General features: G+C 62.7%; 1 protein-coding gene across 19 annotated transcripts in view; it reads left to right on the top strand.

The window, feature by feature from the left end:
- The first annotated feature begins 304 nt into the window (after positions 1–304).
- NCOR2 (nuclear receptor corepressor 2) overlaps positions 305–9,801 on the top strand; it is a 216,405-nt gene continuing 206,908 nt past the window's right edge. For 11 of the 19 annotated variants that reach the window (XM_087423434.1, XM_087423447.1, XM_087423444.1 and 8 more), the window contains exon 1: positions 305–541. The gene's annotated coding sequence lies outside the window, so the exon portion shown is untranslated. Of the gene's footprint in view, positions 542–1,128; positions 1,614–3,007; positions 4,519–9,801 lie in introns of those variants that run through there. The other 8 variants (XM_087423451.1, XM_087423449.1, XM_087423450.1 and 5 more) reach the window with 5 other exon arrangements.

Here is a 9,801-nt window from a genome sequence, read left to right as displayed (position 1 = left end):
AGTTAGAATTTAATAGCTGAAACGCAGTTCCAGGGAAGTATCTGGGGCTGGGGAGGAGGAGGAGGGCTAAAGAGAAACTCGGCCTCGCGCCCGTGTCTGTGTGCGCGCGCGGGGCCGCGGAGGCGACGCGGGCCCTTTAAGGAGGCCGAGGGGGCCGGGCCGGGGCGCGTCGGTGCGGGCGGGGAAGCGGAGCGGGGAGGTCGAGCCACCGCCTCCCGGGCTCCCGCCCCGCCCCCTCCTCCCCCTCCCGCCGCCGCCGCTGCCGCCGCCGGGGAGCGGAGCCGCGGACCGGGCCGCAGCGAGCCCCGCGTCCGCCCGCGCCCCGCCCGAGCCGTGCGCCCGCGCCCTGCGCCCCGCCATGCGCGCCAAGTTGCGGGCCGGGGACCCGGGGCCGGCGCCCTAGGAGGCGGCGGCGGGAGGATCGCGCCCCGCTGGAGGCCGGGCCTGCTGCGCGCCCCGGCCCGATCGGCCCCGCCACTCGCCTGAGCGCCCGGGCGGCCCGAGCGCGTCCCGAGCCCGGCGCCGCCGCCGCCTCCGCGAGGTGAGTTGGGACCGGGGTCCCCGCGGAGGGCCGGGGGAGGCGCGGGGCGCGCTTCCGGGGGCTCGGGGAAGATCGGGCGGTGCACGCGGCGGAGTTGGCGGGGCTCCTGCACTCCGAGTTGGCGCTCTCGGGGGTGGCCTGCTGAGGAGCGAGGCGCCCCAGCGCCACTGCGGGCCGCGTGCGCGGGGGCGCCGGGGAACTTAGGGGAACTCCAGCTCCCCAGCGAGGGGGCGGGAAGGAGGGAAGTGGCGTGGGGGTGGGCGGCCGGGGGGGGCGTCCTGGAAATGCGCAGGGCAGCCCCCTGCCGTGTGCCCCAGCCCCAGGGCCATGGCCGCCATGCGCCTCCCTCCTCCCCAAGCAGCCCCACACTTGGGGGGTGACGCTGCGCCTTATTTTCCAGCGGGCAGCGCGGGTTCAGGGAGCCCTTGGAGATGGCACCCGGGCTCCCCGGCCTGGCTGCTGGGGAAGGGCGCATGGGGGGTTCCCGCCGGGGGGGGGCTGGCCGCGCGGCCGCTCTAGGGCTAGGGGCCGGGGGCGCTGGATGGGGGTGCCCCCGGGAGAGGCGCCCCTTGTCCCCCCTCCCCCGGGCCCCGGGTGTTCCTGGTGTTTGGGCCTGCCCCCCGCTGCTGGTGACGCCTCATTGGGCCGCCTCCTGGTCCCTCCCCCGGCTGTGTGGATACTTTGCATGCCACTAGTTTGGGAAGTTGGAATTCAGAGCTGATCCCACTTGGGCTGGACCCAGAGGCCCCGGGCCCTAGTGCTGGGGCAGCATCCGCAGAGACCTGCGGGGAGTGGGGGGCCCGTGGGGCGCGCCTTCCCCACCCCGGACGCTTGCAGGAAAAAGCCGACGGGGGGGGGCCGGGCGGCGCGAGCAGAGAGACGCTGTACCTGCGAGCCGCCGGTAGCGGGGGGCGCCCCGCGTTATTTTTACATTGTAGGTTTGTGTTTTGGGAAGCGAGCGTCCTCCGCCGCCTGCCGCGCGCTCCGCGTGCCGAGGGTCTGGAGCGGGCGGCGGAGGCGGATCTGTTCTGTCGGCGCTGCCTCCTCCCTTCCTCCCCCCTCCCCCCTGTTGGTGAGAACTGGTTTTATTATGATTTTTTTTTTCCCTTTTGCAGATTTGGAGGAAGGATGTGTGCGGGAGGGAGGGAGGGAGGGAGGGGGGAAGGGGAGAGTACCCCTGCGGGCTGGATGGGGGCGTTCTGGGCCCGGTGGGTCGCCTTATCGGTGGCCTTGACTTTGCCCTTTTTAAACCAGACCTGGGTCCCCGCGGCTGCTTTGATAGAAGGGGCTCTGGGGCCGGCGGAGCTGGGAGGGCGGCCCGGGGCATTGTGCACGTCGTCGTGGGTGGCCTTTTGTGTTTTTTTTGGTGTGTGGGGGGTAGCAATCAGAAAGGAAGAGATGTGAGCCGGGATAGCCGACCCTTTCAGAGCCCACGCTGCAGCTCGACTCCTTGGGTTCGAATCTTACTTTTGTCACTTTGCTGGCAGCCTGACCCTGGGCCATTACTGAGCTCTCTGCGCCTCGGGTTTCGTCTCTGCAAAGTGGGAGGAGGATAGTACCGAGTTCGGAGAATTGGTAATAATGCGTAGAAGGTATTTGTACGTGTGTTACTATGGCCACTGTTACTGTTATTATTATTATTATTTCTGGGTGCTAAAACTTGGCCTTTAATCTAGCGGCCTGGGAAGCTTCTGCCTGGGGAGTTGGGGATCTGGGGAGGGGAGGGGGCCTTCTTTCCGCCCCCCTCTGCTTTTCCCCGTGAGGATGGAGCCGGGCAGGTGGTGCCTTCGCCCACTGAACAGATGCGCAGACCCAGGCCGGCTCCGGGAGCGGCTGCGGGGCGTCCCGGGTGCGATCTGGCTTCCCAGAAATTTGGAAATTTTCCGCCGCGCGCGGGTGCCCGGGGGAGTCTGCGGGGCCCAGACGCGGGGGCGGGAGCCGGCGGGCCCGGCCTGGCCTCTTCCTAGTGGGCTATTCACGCCTGCTCGGGATCGATACTATTGATAGATCCATGTCCATGGTAATGTGGCTGTCAGGCCCGGTGAGGGATGGAGACCCCACGTGGGGCGCGCGCACCCCCTCCCGCCCTCGGCTAGGGTTTGGCTACGTGGGAGGGATTTATTTGGCATAATCCGTTCTTTTTCCTCAACTAATAATTCTCATACCACCTCCTAAAGATTTCTGAGAGCTCTGGCAACACGAATGAGCTGCAGGAGAGCCCGGAGCTGGGGACGAGCGGGGGACGCTAGATTGTTCTCCGGCCTGGGGGCGGGGGGTGCGCCGGCAGGCTTGGAAAGCGGCCCCAGGGGTTCCGGCCCCCCGGCGCCGCGCCATTCAGGCTGCTGTGGAGGCTGCCTGGCCTGGTTTCCCCCTGCCGGCGAGGGGGGTGTCCCGTGTTCCGTGTTCCCACCCCCCCATCCCCCTCCTCCCCGCCCAGGGGCCTGTGGGTGCAGAGTTGGTGGTTCACTCTGAGATTTTGGGGGGAGTCCGCACCTCCGCAGCCCCAGCTCGAGGGAGCTCCTGTGTGTGAGAGGCATAGATGCGCCAGGCAGCAGGGCTGGCCTGCCCTTCCTTCCCACAGCTCTGAACAAAATCCCCCACATCACAGGCGCTCTGGCAGCGGGGGGTGGAGAGCTCTGTTTGTGTGTGTTTTTCTCTCCTCTTCTGTTTCCCTTTCATGTCTCCCTCGCCAACAGCGGCCTCCCCAGGTGACACCTCTGAGACTGTGCTCCCTGCAAGGGGACAGCTTGTGGGAGCTGGTGATTCCTGCCCCCTGGTGATTCCTGCCCAGGGGAGGGGCCCCGAGAGGCCCCGGGGAGGCCCCGGGGAGGGCCAGGCTGCCCAGGGCCAGGCCAGCCCAGCTGTGTCAGCTTAAAAGGCCTGTCCCAGAGGTGGGTATGGGGGGTCCCCGGGGAAGTGACACTTAGGAAGGGTCAGCTGACATCGTTTGAGGATCCTTGGAGGTGGAGAAGGGACTTTACAACCTGCGAAGTGGACGTCTGGTCTGGGAGCTGGAAAATAGTAGATATCATGCAATTATAATAACAGCCAACACGTGTAAAGCACTTACTGTGTGCCAGGCTCTGCCCTCAGGAGTCCACTCCTTGACTCTTCACGACCACCCTGTGAAGTCAGTGCTCTTATCATCCTCTTCTGTAGATGGTGACATTGAGGCGCAGAGACGTTAAGTGACTTGCCCAAGGTCACACAGTTTGGAAGCAGAACTAAGAATTAAAGACCTGGGATTATTCACGGTCTTGTTGGTGCAGCAAGAATTGACAGCAGCCTGCTCTGGGGAGCTGCCCAGATAGGAAGGATAGGAGTAAAGAAATTATGTTTCTGATTGGAGCATCTCCTACGGATTTTTGCCCCAGGGGGCAGGAGACTGAGAATGCCTCCCCAGGACTTGGGGAGGGGGACAGTGCCAGCGGCAGGCCTGGCATTTCTTTGAAGTCTCATTTTATCTTAAACATCCATGCAAATTTGGCATTCGCTCTGGCGACCGGGCTGTGTTTATTTTGAAGTAAAAACAGCGTTTTGAATTATTTAGCAGGGCGGATCGAGCAGGGCGAATCGAGGGGCTCCGGGAAGCTGTGTCAGAGAGTGCCTGGCTGGCACGCCCGCACGCTGACCTGCAGCCTCGGGGGCCTTTGTGGCTGGACACCTTGAGGGGTTCTGGGTGGACGGGCACACGGCAGCTTTTCCCCATTTTGCAGAATTCATCGGGTCAGAGGGGCTGGGCCAGGCCAAGGTCGCACGGTGGTGTGACTTTTGCTTACTGATCAAAATCATTATGAACTCTGCTTTAGACTAAAGTGAGACTTCTGTGCCCAGGCAGTTCCACATTGCCAGGCCCAGTGGGTGAGGAAGGCTCTTCTGGTTCCTAAGTCCGTGAAGAATCACCCTGAGCAAACAGTAGAGGACGGCCTGGGTCAGCCATCCCCACGAGGGCGGCCGGTTGAGCATTTCACGTTCTGGTGAGTTCGGTCCTGGCACAGCCACGTATGAGCACTGTGCCCAGGGGCTGGACCCTTCTTCTCCCGGAGTTTGGGCGCCTGGTCTGTAAAATGGGCACCTCGCCCACCGCTGGTGGGGCAGTGGAGAGGATTAAGGGGCAGAAAGCGTGGGTGGTGGGATTGCTCTTTGGCTCTGCAGCTTCAAGCTGTTTGACTCTGGGCAAGTTACTTAACTTCTCTGAGCCTCAGTTTGCTCATCTCTAAAATGGGGATGATGATGACGATATTCTGGACTTTATTGTCGGGAGGTCCTGTGTCGTGAGCTGTGTCATGGGAGCTGCTGTTGTGTTGGCTCACCCTGTGGGAGAGGAAGGCTTCCCTGTGGAACTCACTGTCGAACCCAGGTGCTCCCCGACGGGCTGGGTGAACGCGGCCTGTTCCCCCCCTGAAGGGCTGCTGGGCGGGATCCTCTCGTGGAACGGGGCCTGGTTTGTTGCCCCCTGGAGATGGCAGGCTCCCCGCTCTGGGGCTGGTGGGTGATGGACGGATGTGCTCGGCTCCCCCCTCTGCCCTTCCGGGTGCCTTCAGTCACTGTGCCCGTCAGACCTTGGCAGGACCTTGGCGGGCTTCACAGCCTGGAGAGTGGGGGAAGGGCTGGTGGGGAGGGCAGAGGGGCCTCCTAGGGGAGGGCCGAGCTCCCCCCACCTCGCATGGAGGGTGGGTTCTAGAAAGGCCTCCTTTGAGGTCAGACTTGGGTTCAAATCTCGCTTCCATCAACTAATAACTTGAGCAAAGACTCTGACCTTCCAGCCTCAGTTTTCTTATCCTTAAAGGGCGGGAGGTGGAGAAAATAATGCCCACCTCAGGGGACGGTCGCTTCCTGCAGTGGTGGAGGCTGTTCCAGATCTGTGCCGTCCCGTCCCGTCGGCACCGGCTGCACCTGGCTATTGAAATGTGGCTAGCGCCGCGGAACTGGTAATTTTATCTGATTTTAATTAATTACACTTAAATAGCCGTGTGCGGCTGGGGCTGACGGCTGCCTGATCGGACGTCGCGGGGCTGGGTGATGAAACGAGGTTCTGCGCGCAGGAGCAGGGCTGGGCTCTTGGCATCTGCTTTTCCCCTTTCTCGTGTGCTTTTTTCTCTGCCTGCTGTAACGCTGTCATCTCGGCGGGCCCGCTTCTGCGTCCCTGTTACCCAGACAAGCCCAGGGTGCCCCCCGTGCTGGCCCAGGCTCCTCATCCCTCCACCCACTCACGCCCCACCGGACCCTGGAGTGGCACCTTCCGGTGGAGCTTTCTGTGATGGAGGGAACGTTCTAGATCTGCCCTGTCCACGTGGCACTGAGCACTTGAAGTGAGGCTGGTGTGACCGAGGAACGGAATTTTAGTTTTTACTTAATCCTGCTAAATTTCAACAGCCCCACGGGGCTAGTGGCCGCCAGCCCTGTTGGGCAGCGCGGCCTTAGTGCCTGGCCTCCTCTGTTGACACAGGGCCAGACGCGGGTTTTCAGGCCGCTGGCTGAGCGCACTCCTTCTTGGTCCTCCAGGCCATTGTCCCTGGACCGGGGAGCTCCTTGCTCGGTGGCCCCGCTGCCTTCCCTGGCTGTCACACCGGCACAGGAAGCAGCTCCAGGTCTGTGCGGCGTGGACAGCTCCCACTCGGCGAGCTGGGCTCGGGGGCTCGGGGGCGAGGGCGGCGGACCAGCCGGGCTCCGAGGAGGAGGCCCGGGTTCATCCAGACCAGCGGCGGCGCCTCGTCCGTGTCCGCCCAGGCCCACGCGTGGGGGACTGTGAGGGGCCTGCTCTCCGCGTGTGGTTGTGATCCGTGTTTCTTCTGCTGTGAGTGAACACGTCACGGACGTCTCTCCATGTGGATAACAGCTAGATTCTCTTTGTGTTTGGATAACGTTACTTTTTATTTGTCGTCAGAAAAATATAGAAAACCAAAGAGCAAGGCACTCCAACGCGACCACTTGCTTCAGGCTTTATGAAAACTTATTTTTATAAAAGAAAATGCATGGGCCTGTTAAAAGGTTAAAACACAGCGCAGAGGGAAGTCGCCTTCCTTTCCTGCCCTCCCGGTCCCTGTCCCCTGAGGCAGCCACGTGGAAATGCCCCCTCAGAGACGCTGTAGCCATGTGCCCGCCCGAGGTGGACTCAAGTGTGTGTTCCCTGTAAAAACACGCACACAGACAGTGTCACACCGTCGTCACATCTTACTCTCCTCCCTTAAATTATAACATATCTTGGAGTTTATTCCAGGACGTATAGAGCAGGGGTCAGCGAACTGTGATCCTCGGGCCAAACCTGCCTGTTTTTATCTGGTGCGCCAGCTAAGAGTGGTTTTTAGATTTTTTTTTTTTGCCCCTGAGGAAGAGTCTCCCTGAGCTAACATCCGTGCCCATCTTCCTCTACTTTATATGGGACCCCACCACAGTATGGCTTGACGAGTGGTGCGTAGGTCCGCACCAGGATCCGAACCTGCGAACCCCAGGCCACTGAAGCGGAGCGTGCGAACTTAACCAACATGCCACCTGGCCGGCCCCTACAGTTTTTAATGGTTGAAAAAAATAAAATGAAGAAGAATACTTTGTGACGTGTGAAATTATATGAAATTCAAATTTCGGTGTCTGTGAATAAAGTTTTATTGGAGCACAGCTGCGCCAGGGCACCCTCGGCTCGTCCGTGGCTGGTTTCTGGCCACCGCTGCTAGGTTGAGGAGCTGTGACAGGCCAGAAGGCTTACTGAAGCTGAAATAGCTATTCTCTGGCCCTTTACAGAAAGTGTTTGCCCCCGGAATATGGAGCTACCCCTTGTTCCTTTTAACTTCTGCATAAGCTTCCAGGGTTTTCACTGTGGAGGAAGCTGGGGCCCAGGGAAGACTGTGAGTTTGAGGGTCACCCCGTGCGGGCCCTAAAACCCCTCCTTCTGGCCTGGCTCACTGTTCGGCCCAGTGGTGCTGCTGTTCATGGTGATAATTTGCTGTTGTAGAATGCAGTAGGAGAGGAGGATGGTTAAGGCAGCAGGCAGTGTGGCTGACCCTGGCACAATTTCTGGCCTCTTCTATGATGCCGGAGGCTGTAATGCCTTCTGTACAACACTACATTCTTGCTGTAGCACTTTCTGTACGGTGCTACGTGCGTGGTTTTCACAATTTTTGCAAAGTCACTTTTAATCCATCTTGTTTCCCTCTTTGCTTTGGCTGTTAGGAAGCTCAGAGTCAAATTTACAGCGTGCTTCAACATTCTGGGCCTCTGTTTTGGTTTTACTTCATCCTGATTTCAGATTAGTGTGTCCCTGGTTTTTCCCTTTGCTCTGACCTTGCTGTCTGATTTTATCTTATCTTATGCATTCTTGAAGGTTGTCGCAGCTCGTGAGGGGTGGACTGGAGTGGGGCAGGAGTCAAGGAGAGGCACACACTTTGCGAGATGTTTCCTTGCTTGTTTCCCCACGAGCGCCTGTGGGGTGGTCTCCTCATGGACGATTCTGGCAGGAAACCGAGGCCTGGCCCCGCGGAGTCTTAACCGAGGTCAGACCCTGGGCGAGACCTGGGGTCATGGGACGTGGGTCTCGGGTCGGACTTGGGGAGATGACAGGGACTGTCGTGGACGGTGGCAGCTGTCCCTGTTGGAGGCCCCGTGCCCTGTGAGCCGCCTGGCTCGAGGGAAGGCCCTGGAGGGGAGCAGGCGCCGAGCTCACCCCGGGTGGAGCGTGCCGTCCGTCTGTTCATATCGGGGGACCCCGGGGCCCAGGGATCCTGGAACTGTTGCCGTGGCAGTGCCGCGGGGGTGTCCACCCTGAGGGCGCCCTGGCGCCTCGTTCCAGCCCCGGAGCTGTGCGGCTGCTCAGGGTCTCTGCTGACCCTGGGGTGTTTCTCTGGGCTGGAGAGGAAGGGGGAGGAGGTCAGCCAGGGTGCTGCTGGGGTTGGAGTCAGACGAGCCCGCGACCGGCTGCCCGCTGTGCGCAGGAGCGTGCGCCTGGGGCTGCTGGTGTGTGCGCGCGTGAGCGTGCGCCTGGGCCTGCTGTGCGCGCGCCTGGGCCTGCTGTGCGCGCGGGCGTGCGCGTGGGTCTGCTGTGCGCGTGAGGGAGCGCTTGGGGCTGCTGTGCGCGTGAGCGTGCGCCTGGAGCTGCTGGTGTGCGCGGGCGTGCGCCTGGGCTGTTGTGTGCGCGCGTGCGCCCGTGAGCGTGCGCCTGGGGCAGCTGTGCGCGCGGGCGTGTGCCTGGGGCTGCTGGTGTGTTCGCGCGTGCGCCTGGGGCTGCTGTGCGCGTGAGCGTGCGCGTGGGGCTGCTGTGCGCGTGAGGGAGCGCCTGGGCTGGAGGCCCGGAGGCTCCTGGGGGGTTGGTCTCTCCTGGGGTCCGGCAGCTGAAGCCCTCGGTGACCTGTGTTTGCGTCTTAGGGCTTATGAACGGGGCTCGACGGAGCCAGGGTCTGAGCGGCGTGTGCGCCTCTTGCGGGCTGTGCGATGCCCCCAGGGCAGGTATCGGGGCCTCTGTGCGCGGCTCCTCAGTTTACCCACCTGTGACACGGGCTGACGGATGACGCCCGAGCTCACAGGGTGAGGGAGTGAGGGGCGCCCAGGGGCCTCTGACGCGTGGGTCCTTCCTGCAGGCCGTGTCCCAGCCCCTCTCACCTCCGTCTTATAAACCCAGGCAGCCCACCCTGGGGCCCGGCGGGTGGATCCAGCAGCCTCCTCATTGCTCATGGATGTCCTCAAGGGGCCTGGGACCCAGCCGGTCCCAGACTAGACCTGCGGACCTCCGTCACCTCCAGACGCCAGCCTGGGCTTCCTCCCGAGTGGGGGGCATGGGCCGAGACCTGGGGTCTCCCAAGCTGCCCTCCCGCCTGCCCGGCGCCTGTAGTGGCCTCCTCCCTCTCTGATGCGCCGGCCTCCGCCGGTCCTGACCCCTGGTCCCTCTCTGCACGCAGCTGCGGGTGGGGCCACGGCGGGTGAAGGACGTGACCTCGCTCAGCCCCGCAGGCTTTCCACCGCTTCTTGCTCCAAATCCAGACCCTTTTCGCCGCCTCGAGGCCCGTCTGCCCGGCGCCTGCCGACCTCCGACCTGCCTCGGCCGGCTCCCCTGCAGAAACTGGGGGTGGGACTTGTGGCCGGGCAGGTGTGGGGGGGTGGATTTCTCCTCGCTGCCCAGGGGCCCCTCTGGGAGCCGCTGTCGGTCACCTGTCCCGGAGGCCGGCTGTGGGAGGAGGTGCCTCCGAGGCCCCTGCTGTCCTCACGCTGAACCCCGGTGCGTGCATGGCCCCTCTGGGAGCACCACCCGGGGCTGCGGTGGTGTCTCCGTGGCC

Source organism: Ceratotherium simum, chromosome 35, assembly GCF_057802395.1.
Source record: "Ceratotherium simum simum isolate JZ-2026a chromosome 35, ASM5780239v1, whole genome shotgun sequence".
Lineage (NCBI taxonomy): Eukaryota > Metazoa > Chordata > Mammalia > Perissodactyla > Rhinocerotidae > Ceratotherium > Ceratotherium simum.
This window is presented reverse-complemented; position numbering and strand designations above follow the sequence as displayed.